This window comes from Haemaphysalis longicornis, unplaced genomic scaffold, assembly GCF_048455015.1.
Source record: "Haemaphysalis longicornis isolate Haplotype H1 unplaced genomic scaffold, Haemaphysalis longicornis Haplotype H1 scaffold_18, whole genome shotgun sequence".
NCBI lineage: Eukaryota > Metazoa > Arthropoda > Arachnida > Ixodida > Ixodidae > Haemaphysalis > Haemaphysalis longicornis.
In genome coordinates this window covers 5,580,498-5,599,517 of record NW_027526282.1, presented here as the reverse complement: position 1 = coordinate 5,599,517, position 19,020 = coordinate 5,580,498, and the positions used below count along the sequence as shown (strand labels likewise).

Genomic DNA, 19,020 nt, shown 5'->3' with positions numbered 1-19,020 from the left:
CATATATGAATATTCATGTCCGGCGCTGTCAAAAAGGGAAACCAAACCTATTAGAGCGTTTCACAAGACATTTAACGTAGGGCAGAATATTCGCTTTCATCCAGCGTGGCCATTTGGGGTGCAACGTATGTTTTAAAGCATCCTGGCATGGTAATAGCATCCCTCTTAGAAACACTGCTAGGGAACAGATGTCTGGATTGGTGTTCGGGCTTATTTGAAGGGGCCGCCTCACTCGCTTAGCCGGCAAGCGGGCTTCGCCTACCGGCTCCCGCGCGACAAAGGCCGCGCTTCGAACCCGCGACGCAATGGACAACGGTCACGTGGGACTCGGGCGAAAAAGGTGATCCGGACTCTCTACAAGCGCATTTATTAACTAAAACATAAAAAAACTGGCTATCTCTAGCTCACGCTGTCGTCGGATACATAACCAATTGAAGGGTCGGTCAGACTTACTACGGGCTGGGGACGCTCAATCCAGGGACCCTGGTCGACGGAGAGAGGGTGGCCTACTTCTGCCTTCGTCTGCGGTCCGTACCCAAGAGGCCATCCTCGCAGTTTTTTGGCGGAATCACAGAAGCCGACCAGCCACAACGTTCTCCGCTCCCTTCCGGACAGCCGCGTGCCCCTGCGGGGAACGCGGCGCACAGGAAAACGGAGCAGCCGCGTTGTCACCTCCCGCCGCTCAAGAGCGCCCCGCAACCCGTCCCGAGAGCGGGTCCCCTTGAAGGAATGCGGGACTACGCATTCCCACAACTTTTAAGCGCATCCTTTTCTACTTGGCGTTGAGCTTGCGACCATGTGGAAGGGAACCTCGCCCAGCGATGACGTCATCGCGGGCGCTGGCACCGCTCGATCTTCGAGAACATTTTGCCCAGCGTTCGTGTCGGGATCTCTCATGTGTTCTACTCCTGGCCAGTTTCTGTGCGCTCGCCTCAAGTGGGAAGCACTCTAAGCTCGCGCTACAGCCGCTGACTTCACGAGGCGGTTTGCCGCCGGTTCCAGCGCATGTTAACGTGGCCCACTTGGGGAGAGATATGAAAGCCTGCCGAATAACGATCCGGGACTGCCATCATGAAGAACTTTCAGCGGAGAGTTCGAAAATCTATGTGAAGGGCAACAGCCGGGTCTCCGACGAAGGGAGGGATGGGGCGACAGAACAAGAGCGTCACTCGGGAAGAAGAGGAAGCGCGGCGCGCAAGCCACCGCGCCCGGTACTCGAGAACGAATGTGGCGACTTCGGTGCAATCCCGAATATCACGACGGTGAATCGGCGGCGAAACGTCAGCGAGTTGCGGAGATCGCGAGTTACGAACACATATTTAAACGAAAACCCGCAACACCTTCATCAACTTATTTTTGAAATCTTAAATGCTTACAACGTAGTCACCCAACACACCCAGTACTGATATTAGGGGGTCGCCAAGTACCTCAGCCAAAAATTACTGCTCTATGCCCATCTTATCTTGGAAATTCGCTCAAACGATTTTTTTTCTCTTTTCCGGTCTCGACGTTCTTCGACCGCTCGAATTACCTCATTAGGCCATAATGACATGTAGCGGCTGTTGGCCGGTTTTCCTTCAGTTACAGCAATCAACGCTTTTCGATAGCAACTTTAACAAAAACGAAGCAGAAAGGGAAGGCGTGTCTGGTGCGACGAGCAAATCCCGCCGTGCCGCTCCGCGCTGGCGATAACTGTAGCTGTCGCAGTGCTTGCCGACGCGAAGGAAATAAGAAAAGCGTTTATCGAAAGTGTTACAGGGTCCCTTTAATGACAGAGTGTTCAGTTCAATGCTCTTGGAAAGGTTTGGGGACTATCGGAGACCCAACGCAGAAAACTTGACGGAGTCTCAAGCATAAAGCATAAACACGCCGAAAACCTGGCCGAGTATCCACGCATAACCACGCATAAAGTGAGCCGAATCAAGCATAAACTACGTACGCCGCCAAATTCGCTATATTCCCAGTCTTCGCACCACAAGTGCGAAGCTGCCGGTATTGTTTCACATTAAAATCATACAAAAAGTAATATCGGCCCAGCAACAACGCTAGCAACAAGAAAAACGATTAGCGTTTTTTTTTTTTTGTGGCAAGCTTCCAGAGGAAACACAATGAAAAGATCCTGGTAACAGGCTGCCGCTGCAGCCGAGAGTCCAGCTACGACGTACTCCAGGCCGATTTTCTCTTCTGCTTTTTGCTTTCTCGGCATCACCCGCTCAGATGGGGGCGCAGAATTGGGCCTCCTTTGTTTTCGTGTTGTGCCCCTTCTATTGCAGGCAGTGCGAAAATATTTCGTACACCGGAATTATTCATTGTGGACTTGCTGCTGGTTAACTTTTCTTTTAGTTCTAAAACCTCTTCACCTTCGCTTTAAGGTGTTTCTGACTTTTTTAGCGTAGTTTTGGCGTAATGTACCTCGCTAGAGGTGGGATGTCTGTGGAGTGGGTGGATGTGGCGCGGTGCAAGACAGACGAGGTGTGGTGAGTTAGCACTCCTTGGCAGCAAAATGTACTTCCTGGTTCTCATCTACGGGGGCCAGGCAGGTCCGGCTTGTTGTCCTTGTCACCCCAGGGACAAAGCAGGTCTGACATCTGGACCTTCCTCTTTCAGAACCTCTGGTAGAGCCGGTATATTGTTGGCGGTCATATGGTAGACGCCTTGATTAATTTCTGTAGGGAAGTGTGCGAGGCAGTCATAAGGCGAACATCGGTGGTGCGGTTCAGCTCCGATTGTAGGAAGTTTTACATGGCGCGAAGCAGTCATCAGAGTTCGGCTTCTTTTTCAAGAAAAAGCAAATCTGGGCCAGTTGGTTAAACATGACTTCTGACAGCGTCAAAGGACGAGACGAGACAAAAAAAAAAAAACGGCTTCAATACACGCTGTGAAGGTGATTGGGAAGCAAAGCTGTACACGAACTGCCCATGCGAGGTCACTTGAATTCACAGCCGCGGCTCTACAAAAAGTGAAACCAAAGATTCTGCCTGCCGTTACCTAGTATTCGCAGGGGCAGGGCCCCGAACGCAGAAGCGTCGGCAACGGCCGGGCTAGAGCGGCGTGCGCCGCCGCTGTTGCCGGGTTGTGAGTCTGCAGAAAGAAAACGGTGAGCAGAGTCACTCGAAGAATGAGACAGCGGAACCTAGCCATCCCCATTTGCTAGCTTGGGGCTACACCACTGCGCGACACAAGCGTAGACACCGAAACAATTTGGCATGCGATCTTAGTGATTCCCATTTATGCCGATCTAAAATAGTTAATCTAGTAAGTTTGAGAATTGCGGGAAAGCTGAGGGAACTCTTGGGCCGGCCAAACCAAATACCAAATTTTTTGAATACAAATCGAATACGAATATATACAATCGAATATCGAATCGAATATCGAATAATTAGGGGAACGTAGGCTTCAAAACCAACTTTTTTATTTCTGTGTGAATTTTGATGACAATTGGCACAGCAACTGACATTTTTGTGTGGTAGCACCATAAAAATTTCAGTGTTATTTTCAAAACCTTTTTATTTACAAAATTTTATTTCGGTTCACTTTGTACCGAGCTTGAGCGGCCTATAAAACGTGATAGAAAACTTGTTCGAAGTGCTTTGCATTCCCAAATGAATGGACAAGGTCGTGACAGTCGGATTTGTTTTTTATTAAAACAATTTTTTAGTTCTCAGTTTTTTAGAGATCAATGTACAAAAGGCATATAGACCATGAACGATTATTTGAATTAAAAAATCACAAAAATTAAACCTGAAAAACCGAGAGTGTCACGACCACTTCAAGGAAGGTAACGCAACGAACGGAATCAAAATACACCTAGCGGTCACAAAGAAATCACTAGAAGAAACGAAGTATGAGGCAAAAAAAAAATCGTTTTGAGAAAACGGCTTCCGAGGTTGCAACATAGATATCATTCATGAGAAGTCGCAAGGGTTGTAGCCTTTCATGTGCTTTTTGAACACGGGGCTTAAGGGATGCCTTGCCTTGAAATTGGAGTGCCTTTGGCAGCCTTTTTTTTTTCATAAAACATCATTTTCAGCTCCTCTGTGAAGAGTACATAGCCCAGTTTGCGGAACAAAGGGGGAGATAGGTTTCAATGCAAAGCAGGTTAGCTGGTTGCTTGTATTGCACTGAACAACTTCCCTCTGCAGTGTTGTGACCATGGCAACAAGTCAAGCACTCCCTTTTACTTAAATTTGAAAGCTGAGGTTTGACGTCTTTTATGCTTTAATCTTAACCTTGCCTGGAGAAGTAACTTCGTACTCGTACGCGCAGGTGTTCATTGCCAAACGTTTCCATACCACAAGGATACAAACGAGCTACTTTGAAGCTTGGTAAAATATTATGCGTAACCCCAACGTCAATGCATGCACATATTTTTAGTACTCTTGAAATTTAGGGCATCCAATATTCCCGGAAGCACAACCAATATGCACTGAACGATAGATGCATGCATTGGTCGTAATAGTGTTCCCAAAAAATTCAGTTTGTGTAATGCTACGACATTAAGGTAAATTTTTAACGGATTGGTATTAATAATTTCCCTAAAAAATTTCAATTTGTTAAATGCTACGAAAGTATACATTTTTAACGTCGTCAACACGTTTCTATTCCTGAATCAGGCCTGTTTGCATGATTACTCGATGTGGACGGGAAACGTTGCGCAAGAAAGCGACATGGCTCGCTCGCATCGCGGCGCTCGTATACCGCAACATGTCATACTTTGGTTATCCCTGAAATGGCCCTTCACGTCACTTTTAAAATGAAATTGAATGTCAGAGGAATTAATTCGAACTACTGGCGTTCAATCGTACTCGGTTTCACAGTCAGGCGATGCTCCAACGCACAGCGGCTATGCCATGCGCGCCGCAGCTTCTGACGCGTCGGTCGTTTTAGCCTGTAAGCTCGCAAATCAGACAAAAAGTTAACTTCGCGAACCGCTATCACTACCGCGCACACCGCGTTTCACCCTCCGGGGTAAAGTCACGCGCACCACGAAGCGTTCGATGACCTCCGCCTTTCGAGCCACGCAACTTTCCGTAATCTGGCTTGTAATCTCAGGGATTCTCATCTCGATAATGTCCACTTTGAATACCACAGCAGATAAAATGACTGAACACGAACTTGGCCGAGCGAAGCAGCGATAATGAACTCTGAAAGACTGCCGCGATCTTGCATTGCCGCGGCGACGCCCAATCAGGAGGGCCGTTTCAGCGCGCGCCGACTGAAGGTGATTCGCGCATCAGAATCTTTCTGGCTTCGTTTGTGCGTCTCTATTTTGCTTCCGTTCGTGCGTTTGTCAATAAACGAAGCTAAAAGAGATGGCCTCGATCAGAAAGAAGATCACTTGGCCGATCGATTGGCGCCAAAATGGCCGCGCCCGGTGCCATCGTTGCAGAGATACAGCGCTCCTAAATTTGCCGTTTTTTCGCCATTTCGTGCTGACATTTTGTCACTGCAGCTAGCAAAAGTATTTTTATGCCACTTTGCGGTCGTTTTTGGTGAAGAAACTTTGCATACGCACAAGATAGAAAACATAGAAACCGAATACGTTGCTTTCCAAAAAAAAAATGTTTTGTCATTTTTTTCCGAAGTTTTTTTCCCATTCAAATCAATTGAAATGTTCAATAATAGCTGATTATTCGAACCCTTTCGAATATTCGAAATGTTTTGAATACATAGTTTTCGAAGCGAATACGAATATGACATATTTAATACTGGAGTAATATTCGAATTTTTCGAATATTCGCACACCCCTACTTACAATCGCTATTTATCAGAACCAGTGGCTCCTTTCGCTTTTTGTGATACCTGCTAAACACAACCTAATTGGTAATAAACAATTCAGAAAACGGAGTTCCATTTGTGGCAAGCCATGTCAAAAAGGTAGCGTTTGTTTAGCGGCCAGATGTCTGTATGTGGTCCCTCCATTTTGTGTTCGCGTGTTGCAAACCCATCTTTGACGTATCTTTGCCGTACGACCAGAATTCCGTCGCGTCCGGGTTACCCAGGAGGTGCTGTAGAACAATTGTAGAACAAGCCCAAAACAACCCTCGCTAAAGCAGACTACAAAGCCGTACCACCGACGCGCCCACCAGCAAGCAGGCACCACCGCGCGGGGAACGCTGGGTAAACTCGCCGTGGCATCTACACCGTGCTCCCTGAGTGAAAACCACCTTCCCTCCGCAGCCGCGTTGAGAGTTTCTTGTCCCGCACGCCACGAAAGAACCGTTGGCTGGTAGACGTAGAAAGGTTTGGTTTAAAAATGCCTAACAGGAGGGGTGGTCTTGTGTCTTCGGCATCTCTTCTTGTCCTCTTCCGCTGTTAAAATTATTCTTTTGTGATCCCGAGTGTTTCGGTGATTCTTTTCGTGCCATTTATTGTGGGTATCTCAGGATATGCATATGCTATACGTTCTTCAACTTTGTAGACCGGGTAATCGGTTAAGATGCCTAATTCCCGGAGCCTTGTCTTGGGCCAGTTGTTTAAATGTATTGTTCTTGTAGATCTCTTTCGGCGGCCAATAGTCTCTGTTGTACGACGGGAGCGAGCGTTGGTCGTTCCCACTGCAGAACCTAGAGACATCAGGGAAGGATCAGCCTGACTGATGAGCAAGCCTCATTGCTGAAACGATTATGGTTTGGGAATGACTTATATGCTATGTTGATCTCGAAGTTTAGTCTCTTCGAGTAGTAATACATTGTAGTAAAGAGATTGTCGCTACTTCCGAGATGTCGATGCGGCCAGGTTTGGCGAGCCCGGTAAACGTTCTCGTTGTAGCCCGGTACAGCATCAGGAGGTCCTTCATGCGTTTTTTCAGAGTTGTAAGGCGGTAGTCCATACGTGATTCGCCTGACTGCCACGGCGGTTGACTCGAAGAACCGAACTCATTTGATATGCGAATGATAAGAAGCCATGTCAATCATCAAGCTTTGGAGATAGTGCCTATTCATGCTTTCTGGCTAGTGCAGCTGTTGACTTGCACGGCTAACCTTATTATGTCATTTTGTTACGGGATACTATCATTTCTCATCTGCAGTTATAGTGGTTGACACAAGTTTGGGAAACGTAATCCGCCAATGCTGGAGAACTCCAATTATTCTGGCGCATGTTTCAGCCCAAGCCCGGCGAGGTAGCTTTCAACGCCAGAGATTGGCGATGGGATTTCAGTTAGCAAGTGTACTTGAATGCTTCGCATCAACTACGACAACGGGGTTATCCGTTTTGGGTTGCAAATCTTGTCTTTACATCCTGATGAAGCATGGAATGAGGCGGAGGGGGTTCGTTTATGATAATAAAAAGTCATCCTGGAAGCGAGCTCGGCTGGCTACTCTATATGATTACGAGAGGAGCGAAAATGAGCGAAAGAAGCGATAACACAAAAACGCATACAAGCACTAACAAACGAAGATAAAGAAACAGAAAATGCCAGACGCACGAATGCCCACACAGCACAGACACAGTAGTAAAACGAAGGCAAACGTTAAGGGTTTTGTTGAGACCGGAGTCATGAAGAAACGACCCCAAGACCCTTTAGTCAGTGTCACCACGGCAATCCTAATTTTTGCATACCCACGTTAAATCGAAGTTAGGCGAGAAGAAACACTTGAAAAACTTCTAAAAAGTGTTTTGGGCGTTCATTGCGGATCTGTGCTTGGGAAGCGGGTAGGTCGAAGTTAGAGGAAGTTGCATACAAATTTCTCACCAGGCTGGCTGAGGAATTCGTCGATGAGTTCTTGGAGAATTGAATCTTGGTGTACCTAATAAAAACCTTTTTTTGCAAATCCACAGCAAATTGGTAGTCTGGTAAATACTTTCCTGGCGTCCTGTTGATTATCCGGTGGAGAAGACAAAGGTAGTCTTGGGTGCTCAGTTCAGGTCGAAAACTCGTCAGTGATAGATGGAACCAAAGTTTCTTCTCCAAATGATATTGAAGTCGGTAGTGCAGCCCCCAATAAGCTTACAGATGGTAGGAGTGAAGGCTATCGGCCGAAGGTTCCTAGGTTCCCTTGATGTTATGGAGGGTGAGCGATCCGAGGGATTATAGTCAGTTTTAAGCATTCGTCCACGCTGCCTTTCTTCCAAGGGTTAACAACACTGCGAAGAATTTCAAAGAGCTTGCCATGTAAAATTGTCACGATCTTACGCTGCCGATGCTTTGCCTTGCCCTAGAGCAGAATGATAGGTTCTATGCAAGTTCTTATTTTCTCCTGCGTCTGAGAAAATATTTTTGATATGTTGGACCCTTGAAGGAACACTTAATTTTTGATTTGCTTTTCACATTGTAGACTATCTCCAAGCGCTTGACAAAACCTTGTTTCTTCTCTAGTTTATCTCCACGTCGCATCCCATTTCTCGACTACGAGTACGCGTTGATGTGAAGGTCTCTTTGAGCTTTATAGATTCCGGTGTGTCATCATTGTTGGAAAAAACGTACACATCACTGTTACAAATTTCTCAGCAGTTTCGCCACGTACGCACAATGTAACTGAATATCAGCATAGGCTTCAAAGGCATCCCGGGGAAGGCAACGTCTCAGCCCTAATGCTAACAATCATAATGGGAAACAAAACCTTCGTTTTTTTCTTCAGTCAAGTTGTGTGCTTGCCTCAGTTTAAACTTCTGACGGTAGCCGTTTCTGGAGGTTCTTAGTGTTTACTTAAAAAGGGTTGAGTAGTGGCTTCTGTGCAAAATAATGGAGTGTTTTACGTTTTGAACGATTCATGTGGTTGGCGATCTGTTCAGTTGCCGACCGCGCTTCTATGCGAACCAGCCCCCGTGGGAATAAAAGTTTGTTACGAATAACAAAACTACTAAATTCGAGGGCTGGAAAACGTTTTTCCTCGAAGGAAGCCGATAAGAGGCGATATGAAAGCAAAGAGAAAAGTGTCGTGTTGTCTGTCATGTTTTCTGCCGTGTTGTCGGTCATGTTGTCTGTCATATTGTCTGTATTTTTACAGTTTAGTCCTCCACAATTTGGTCAAGCCCCGTTGAAACATAACACCATGAACGCCCACACATGAACATTAAGGAATGCGTTGCCAACGCATTACTAAGGATGCACGAATGAATCTTCAATAAATTCTTTGTTGGAATTCTGGTTTTGGTTATCTTCTACCTTCGTTCTTACTAAGGATGTAGGAATGAATCTTCAATAAATTCTTTGTTGGAATTCCGGTTTTGGGTATCTTCGACCTTCGTTCTGAATACGGACGAAACAAGAAATCCCGGCCCACGAGAGCATACACCTTCGCTGTAAAAGCCTTTCGGGACGCAGCCGGAGTGCGTATCAGCTACTGCATCTGTCTATAGCCGGAGAGCACGGGCGCCATATTCTCCGCAGAAATAGAGTACTTAACCGGTAAGTTCTGAAAGGAGGTGATAGTCTCGGTGCTTGTTGTTTCTAGTAATATCGAGCGTATCCACAAAGGTCTTGTTCTCTGATCTGCAGCCAGCTGTCCAACAGCGAAAAGATTAATTAGACGTCCGGTCACATGAGTTGTGTTGTCAACTGAATTCCATATATGATTCAGAAAGTTACATTTTTTTCTGTCCAATCGTACATACATCGCAGGCTAATCTTGCAAAGGCCGAACTAGTACGAATTCTGCCTGTACCACTTTGCACAACGTGGACTCGACGAACCCGAAAAAAAGGCATTTTTGGCCCTTAAAACCCCGATATAGGGACGAAAATCAAAATAAGCACTTATAAGATCAATCAACCCTTGCTTAAAATGTTCCCATTCCCTTAGTTCATGCCTATATGTTGTGGGGATCCTAGCACCCGGTGCCATTGCCGTCCCGCGGCGCTTTACCCCTGTCTTCCGTCGAGGCCAGCTCGCCACCGCATTGTGCCGTACCAAAGCTTTCAGATTCCTGACGAGGTAGAGGCGCCAATGGCCGTTTCGCAATAAAACACTGTCAGCTCGCCGGCCGCTCCAGCGTCGTTCAAGGTTAACCTCACCTCACTGGCCCCTTTGAAAGGCCCCGGAAGCCCCTTTTGCCTAGACGCAAAACGCGCGCCCTTCGCGAGGGACGATTTGGGGAGACGCTCTCCAGAACGCCGAAATGTATGTGACGCTTCTCTACCATCCGGCCGCAACTCTGTAGCTCCGGCGAAATCCCACAAGCCCTTCCGTCTGCCGGCCCATTGCCTCAGGTTGCTGCTTTGTCTCTACGATTATATTAGGCCGTGCCTGACACCTGACGATCACGTCGTGCCGTATGCGCCTGCGAGCGAACGGACCCCGTCTCTATCGCTGCTGCGAGCCAATAATCCAGCGCGGTGATGCGCTCTCACAACGGTGCGCAGCGCCCCGGATTTTGCCCTGGCCGCTAAACCCACCGGGTGTGCGCGGCGGCGACGCGCACAATTACGCGTAGCGACTTATCGCCCTTTCACCAAAAGGGAACTACGTACGTGTAACCAATGTAATTGAGAGGTTGGCGTAGAATGAATGTTTTCTGTTCGTGCCCTCAGCAAATTCCTTCGTAGCCCCCGTTTCATTCTCGTGAGCATGCTCAAGGAGCTCGAACCCACGGTGGTTCCTCGCAGTACGTGTGCCTGTTATGCTTCGAAATGCATGGGTTATGCATACTGTGGGGAAGAGGCCACAATGTTAAATAGGCTTGTTTGGCACTCCAGGGAAAAATAGGCTTCTGGACTTAAGTAATGCTCTCTAGGGATGACTGCGCATTGGTGCAGGGTTATCCTGCTCAAATCGCGCATTTCTTTGTGGGAGTGCGCAAGTGCAAACAATAGCCGGAAAAAATATTGAGCTAATAAAATCACCCAATTTTTTTTGCAGAACGATTTCGACCACCGCATTTTTGTATGCTCCCACCTAAATCTGGACCTTGCAGAGCGTATATTACACTCTGGAATTTCAATCCTCGCACTCAGAAATGTAGGAAATTTGTATACGGTGGCTGTAAAGGTAACAACAACCAATTCAACACTTGCTCATCCTGCCTAGCAGCATGCACGGGTAAGTGAAACTAGTAGCTTATTTTCTTATGCAAGTAATAAACAGGCATTTTGTGTTTCTATAGTTAACGTGATCGCTTCTGTGAACTACAACATCAACGTTTTTAATTAGCACGCAAGAAAGCAAACGTACCAGTGTACAGGACAGCCTTCATAGCTTGAAGCATGCCGATTTTATTCATTTTTGAACCGTCTCCAGCATGGGTATGCACACCCTCACGTTTGTGGCTATAGGCCTGGGGCGGAGGAATGTTCAGACCCATTTAGCTACAGCCGCTAGGCCTGAGCCGCATGGGCATATGAAGGCGTATGTACTCGAGTCCTTCCTGCTGCAATGTCGTGTTATTCCGAGTGACTGCCTCAATTCGCTGCGTAATCTACGAACCATGAGAAGTATTTTTTGACCTCGGTGATCCTACGAGTTTGGATAAAACTTGCATCAAAAGCCGCTGAAGTTTGCCCTGTTATTAAAACTGTGGCTCTGTGATTATTTTTTTCTTGAAAGAAGTAGGGATTTCACAGTTTACTAAAGATAAGTGCTACCGCGTACACAGAGAAATGGCAATAATACTCGATTGTTTGGTAGTGTAAAATCAATTCATGGCCGAAAGTGGAAGAACGGTTCCGCCTTCCAACAAAAAAAAAATTGGAAGTAAAAGTTGAATAACCAGGGAGATAAATGTTACTTAAACGTCGGAGTGGCTAAATAAATGGACAGGAAGCGCTATACGTACATAAATAAGGATGAATACGACATTAGGAATGAGTGCAGTTACCTCACCAAAACAGGAACAAAATTCAGAGCTCTTCAAAACTCCATTAGGTTCAACTAACCGTGTTCGCGCAATACGACAAAACTTAAATATACACTTAATGTTATGACAAGCCTATACTGGAGTAATTTCCCCATAACGCATAGTAACGTTACTGCGTCGCACAAAACGAAGTGCACCAAGGATCAATAATGCCTGTCGGGCCAGTGTAGTTTACTTGTTTATCTACTGGCTTAAAAATGGGCTTTCAGTTTGTCATCGGGTGCATTGTATATGAGTATAACAACCGCTGTCGGCTGTTTTCGTACCCATGGCTGAAGGGAGGAGAGAGTGAGAAGGCTACGCGAGCGTTATAAGAATGCAAGCGTTATAAGCGTTAAAAAGGCTAAAAGCGTTAAGAATGCTACAAGCGTTAGTATAAGAATGCAAGCGTTCTGACTTCAACCCAAGCGCTCGTGAAAAGCTCGCGCTCCTGGTTGTCACAATAGTTCTGGTCATTCACTAGTTTCTGCAGGCACCCCTAAAGACGACGCGCACTACACCCCGTTTCCCTATTTCTGAATTAAGAGCACGAGCCCTTACTTTACGCCTCTCCCGCCTCTCGCTATAGTGCGCCACATTGGTGTTCCCCGAGGGAAGCTTGGTTTTGACTGCGGCTAGCCGTACATCTTGCCGTACATCTGTTAGCCAGTTCTGCCACGTTCCAGCCGTTTCTCAGATCGCGCCTGCAGGTCTCAGGCTGACACACCCTGTTTCTTCCTCGATAAGGGGTCCACCATCAGGTCGTTTACTTTATGGCGCAGTTCCATCTTGAGGAACGTATTCGTCGGCGCACTCTTGGTCACGCCTAAGCTTCATTAACTGCTTCGCATATAATATTCTTATTCTGCCTTTCCCAACCGTTCCGCAGGAGGTAAGACGCAACATACGTTATTCGCGACCCACAAACGATTGGACTAGCCTCAGTGCGTTGTGCTGTTTCACTCCTCGCCTGTTGTCCATTCGGCGAAGCATGGGGAGGATCTGTTCCTGCGTGTTATTGAGCTTGCACGCGGACGTCTCTGCAGCCTTGACCGCTTGCACGGCGATACCCGGGTTCCTAACGAAGGGACCCGGCACAATGTTTTCATTCGCTAGTAGGCGAACTCTTACATCTTATCTCAGTTTCCTTGGTGACGCAGGTCGGATGACCAGTAGGTCAGATTTTTAAGGCTGACATGAAAAATACGCACCACTTCGTCGTTTATAGACATGTCCGCGGGGCTGCTTGCAATATATCTTTACTCCGCCCTTCGGAGCCCAGTTTCATTGTTTGGAGAAAAATGTCGACAGAATAGAGCTGTAGCTTCGGGCATAGGCCACCTTGGGCGCCATGGGCAGCCCCGAAAATGCTTTTTGAAAATGGGAGGCGAAACGACGGGTCTTCGAGGTGTCCCCCTACTTCCAACTCTCGGTATAAATTCCTCTTCCCCCACTTTGATTGCAGACCGGTGGTCGGTAAGAAAATCATGCATGTAATTACACGCTCCCGAACCCCAGTTAACGCCCGACCGTTTGGCAAGGCCACTATTATGGGAGAGGTGCTGTATTGTGATACAGCACGAAGACAGCTCTAGGCGACTGCTCGTGGCTTGTTTCCTGAACTCCTCCACGAATTGATGCAGTACGACCTGCTGATTTACGAGCAGCTGAAAGCTGAGCACACTGTCCCGCATTTGATTGCTTTCCTCTGGATGTTATGTAGAATTTTTAAAATTGCTTTGGTGAGGTAGGTGCAAGAACAAAAAAAAATTAAGGAAGCTCACACTCACCCGTAAGACTTGAAGGTTGTGAAGCTGTACGCAACCATCACTACCACCACGAGGGTTTAGGTCCACCATTGCTGCAGATTTGCTTCTTTTTCGCTGTCGCAACGACATTTACTACATCATCGTTGCTTTAAGTGTGAGCACCTTTAATTTTTAAAACTGATAATCATTGGACATCACCACGAGGGGGGGGGGGGGCGTATGCTATGACGTTCTTTCTCGTTCCGAGCAAGTGTTGACACGATTACGGCGAGCGCTGGAGTATTCTGTTGCTAATCTTGGCCACTCTCCCAAAGTGAGTATGCTTGGATTGACAAACGTGTGGCCGGGACGCTCGGCGGTCACCGCGAGGTATGCACACTCGAGAACTCGGCATTTTCTTGGTTTTTTTAAACTGCCGGGTGGTCGCCGCAGTCTTCACCGATCCCCTAAGTAGTTATACGTGTCCTGAAAAACGTGCGGCCGGGATGTTGAACCGTCGCCGCGAGGTCCTCGCTCACGTGCGCGCACTCAGCAATTTCTTGGCATTTTTAACTGCGGACATGAAAAATTACGCTTTGCTAAAGAGATTCGCCAGCCCGTGTATTATTTATATATGGCGATTTGCCGGATATGCAGTGAGCCTGTCCTTCTTCTGTTTCCAGAAGGTGGGCAACACACTGCTTCTTCCAACTTTGTTCACGTGACAAAGGCACTCTTTTCTGGCTTTGTTACCGCGTGACGGGGCACAGCTCCTGTTTCTTTCAGAATTGGCTGCTCATAATTCAGAGTCGATCGAAGTCCTAACCAAGATCTTTGTACTGCTATGGGTGCTTAGTACTCTTCACTATCTTCAGATATCTTTATTCACATTATTTTTTGATTTTATTGAGACGTCCTGTCCAACTGTCCTGTCCAACTGTAGAACCTTTGTTTACCACTGCGTCTAAGAGCTGGTAGTGCAACTGCCAAGTCTTGCGGGAGAAAAGTGTCCCCTGCACACCGCCATGAATGCTGAGACAGCTCTCTTTAAGTATATCGGCGGCATATTTCCAGCTTTCAGGCTAGTATTCTGAATTTTCCACTCTACTTATTGTGTGGCGGCAATTTCTCTTCTTTTGGTCGGTAGAATCTGGCACCCAAGAGGTGTGACTTTCGGATGTCGATAGATGGAGTATTTCGGGACAATCGTTGTGTTAATGTCCCCCAGAGCGAGCTGCTTGTTTCCCTAGATACCGTACGGCTGGTCTGCCGAAGAATCGTGCTCTGATGAGCGTTCCGAATTTTTTCTGAGGATGCCCATACTCGCAATTTTTTGCCGTGCACTTGCTTTCCTTAAACCAGAGCCATTTGATATTAATACGCAGCAGGTCATGATCCAGGGGCAAGATCAGTCTGCGGTTTTTTATGTTACATTTAGGGTTCAGGCTAGGAGCGAGAAATTTGGCGTGGTGTCCCTAAAGGTGCACGTGACGGTGCAGGTAGGACAGCGCGCTTTTCTGAAGTGGGCTAAATCAAACTGTACTTCCAGCTTCATCGGCGCTGCGCTTCTTATCTAGCACCCATTAGTTATGTGAAGGGTGTCCAAGGATGTCAGCACAGACAGAATCTGGGAGCCAATCTCAGTCATTGCGTTGGGATGGTACCTGCGAAATCTAGGCCATTCTTGACAGCTGTTGAATACGCGTTCAGCACAAACACATTCCCAGAGCTTCCGATGCTCCTGCTAGGTATTTTGACCACGGTGTGCTTTGACCACGCCTGTATTTGTGTACCTCTCTCTGTGTAGCGTCTTCCTTAGCGCAGTTAACCCCCTTCTGAGAAAATGCACCAACTCGCCCAACAACAAGTCCTTCTAAACAACATGTGCTTACAGGCCTATGTTCAGTCAAATGGTGGATCGCCGCTACGCTGCTACGTATTTATACAGTCGTGCTTCTTTCCGTAGGACCTGTTTATTCGAACTCAGGGAGTCTCGGTCTTCGATTCGCCCTATTTAGGGCTATAACATTTCACTTGCATTCGAGAGTGCTCACATAATGTTGTGACTCTCCCAGCACCATAGATTCGTAAGGGGAATACCGTTATGCATACTTCTTTTTGTTTGTTGGGAGTCATTGTTTAGTTGAATTTGGAGACCAGCGACATGACTACCTGTCATACTTTTCATCAAATAAAGTATCATTTCTTTTATCTTGCAAGGTAATTAGAGTTGACTGACATTGGCTTCTAAGACGCGAAACTGCGCACACAGACGGGTCAGTGTGAAAATTACAGGACGAGCGCAGACCAACGGCTATTAGTTTTGAGTCTGCACACGTCTTACCGCTTCTGTTACGCTGTCTTGTCCGTGTGCGTAGTTTTACGTGTAAATATGAAAATCCAACTAGCCCAACAATTTGCTTTATTGGGGCAGATAACATTTATGTTTGCTAGTTTCGTGCACAATTTCTCCATCTGCGCAAACAGCTGCGTTCACTGGTCCACGAGCTGCGAGCTCAATATCACTTTTTGCATCGGCTTCCTTCACACCAGCTACTACTCCCTCTCTGGTCATCTCGACTTGCTTGTGCAGTACGCGCTACGTTTTCTTTTTGGCCACCTTGCACCTCACATTCGTGGCATGATGGCGGGTCTTTTCTGAAGGCTGAACCATTCTAAAGTGTCCACCCCACATAATCCAATTAGGCATTTTTCTTACCGGTATTTTCTAAGCAAAACGTGATATAATTGTTACTTGAGATTTTGCCCCTTTTAACAATATACGAGATTCCGCGGCCACCTGTCTTGCTACCTACGAAGCAGGTTTCAGGGCATACAGCCTTTTACTTTCTACGGAGAAAGTGAACATTATTTATAAGTGTATTATTATTACTAATATATTAGAAATACTATCGTAAGAACCCTTGAAGTACTACAACAATTTTTGGTAAGGGGGCAAATACATCATAAATTTATTTTAATTACATCATCGCAGAACGTCCAAATATACATATAGAATTAACAAAATACAATGAGGGGAAGCTCTAAGTTCGCAACAGGACTCCTACTACCGCAATGAATTAGGTGCAGACGCAAACAAATTTGTTTAGTTCTGTGGTTTTTGAGCTCAAATAAAAGTGAAAATGAAAGCGCCCACCTAGACAGCCTCAATAAGAGCCTTTTTTGTTTGCTACTTTTTATAACTGTTTGCTAATTTAAGGAAACTTTTTGTGTTTCCGTAACGGCTTTCCATGTGTTACTGACGTCTCATTATTGATATTTGAAATAAACGTGTTGTCTGCTTTGGTAGGTTCCGAACTTCGGCCGGGAACCGAACTACAGAAAGTTTTTTTCATTGGCGAATCAGCGCTGAAAATAACTAAACTGTCTTCTTGATTACTTTTCCATATTTTAGGGAACCCGAGGACGTCAAACAAACGGTGCAGCAACAGAAAACCAAGAATTTGGAACTGAACTCCGTTCCATAAAATGAGATCGAGCAATGAATTTTACGGTCTTGCGGAAATAGGCAAGAACTTCTTTATATTTAACTTTTCCTAAAGCTCGGAGCCCTCGCAAAAATAAAGCAACGTTCAGTTGATTCTGAATACTTAAGGAAACATTGTTTTCTTGAGTTTTGTCTGACTCAAAACGCGATAGAGAAGACCTCGGAGGCAACGTGTGAACTCCGAGCACCACGGTAGTTGGATAGGATAAACAACCCGAAGGGGCACAATTAGCCACCCTAAAACAATCTACCTAAAACCGGGCGGACTGGTTGGCGAGGAAAACGCGAAAGAAAATAAGTGGTGGTGGCGTTCCTAGAGCCTGCCTGAAAAAGGAGGGCGGGGTTCATAGGAGGGAATTTTTGAACTGCCGTACACGCGCTTCCATCTGTGCATATATGTATGGCCTATTACTGCTGTGACTAGCTACGAACTTCCAACCATAAAAAAGGACACAGCGAAAGAAGCCGAAAACGTCAAAGATGTTAGGAAAGTGGGATTTGCAGCTCTGGTTGGAAAAGCACCGACTGCAGTATTAGACGCAACTTGATAAATTTCCTCTCGTTACGACACTTATCGAAAGCGGTAAATCTTACTACGATATCGACAGTTTTTTCAAAGCGTTTAGCGGTTGTAGTAAGTTAGCTTTGATGAATATCAATGCCGGGAGCATGACAAAAGAGCTAGGTGAGATTAACGTGTTCTTCAAACCAATTAACGATGAACTTGATATTGTGTTCTTCGGAAAGTTGTTTGACTAAGAACGATACGATTCCATTCTTTAATGGATACCGATCGAAATACCTTTTGAGGAAGGCGAAAATTGAGGGTGGAGTTCCAATTTACCTTTAAGAAGCAATAGTGTATACCGTCATTTAGGACTTTTGTACTAGAAATAACGATGTTGAGTGCTTAATAATTCGCTTAGGAGACACTACAGCGTCAGTGGTTTATATACCTCCAAATGGTGACAGGCAAAAACACTATTTTTCTTGAACGATTTCTCCAGTTCGGCAGCAGTAATACCTCTTTATTATTTTGGGGTATATCAATGCACACATTGGTTCAGCGAATAAGTGGCCACTGGAAATAAAGAAAATATATATTGGCATGCCATGCATACAGAAACTTTGTAGTAATACCGAGTAGGCTATATTTTGGGAGTGCTATCTTGCTAGATATCTGTCTTTCAAATACCAACATCGACGAGACTTGGGCTTAAGTGCTTTCAGTTAATCTTGATTGATTGATTGTGGGGTCTAACGCGCCGACGCAACGCAGGCGATGAGGCGCGTCGTAGTGGAGGGTTCCGGATTAATTTTGACCACCTGGGGATCTTTAACGTGCGCCGAAATCTCGTACACATGGGCATTTTTGCTTTTCGCCTCCATCAGAAAAGCGGCCGCCGCGGCCGGGAACCGAACCCGCCACTTCGTGCTCAGCAGCGCAACGCCTTAGCCACTGAGCCACCGCGGCGGGTTTTCGGTTGATCTTAGCGATAATTCAGTAGTTTTTTGTTTTGCCAACACGAAAGTTACTGCAAGTGGCAATAGTTGTGAAAGAATTTATCGGAGTTGTAAAACCAGTTGTGGATTGGAGCATTTTGGAAATCTTGTAAGAAGTTTTGACTAGAAGGAAAATTTTGCTCAGAACGACTCAAACAAAGCCCATGGCCCATTTTTAAAGGACATACTATCGGGCTACGACTTGAATTTCAATGACCTAAAGAACAAAGAAATTCCCGAAAGGTGCTGAAGTCCCGGATAAACCAATAACTTCTTCAGCGAATTATGAGTAAAATCTCAATGCGCTACTCTTTTGTGCGAACCCGGAACCCGTACCTGCTTCTCGAACTCGAACAATATAGGAAACAAACTGCTGAGCGACCTGAAAAATACCAAGCTTATATACTATGAACGCCTCATCGGGGATTTACATATAACCATTCAAAAATGATGTGGAAAACAGTGAACGTCATTACGGGCCGAAAGA

At 46.1% G+C, this 19,020-nt stretch overlaps 1 long non-coding RNA gene across 1 annotated transcript in view; it reads left to right on the top strand.

The window, feature by feature from the left end:
- Nucleotides 1-17,130, top strand: part of LOC144166591 (uncharacterized) — a 32,769-nt gene extending 15,639 nt beyond the window's left edge. The window contains exons 2-3 of the long non-coding RNA XR_013321712.1: nucleotides 10,802-10,981; nucleotides 16,938-17,130. This is a non-coding gene — a long non-coding RNA (uncharacterized LOC144166591). The remainder of the gene's footprint in view (nucleotides 1-10,801; nucleotides 10,982-16,937) is intronic.
- The last annotated feature ends 1,890 nt before the right edge of the window (nucleotides 17,131-19,020 follow it).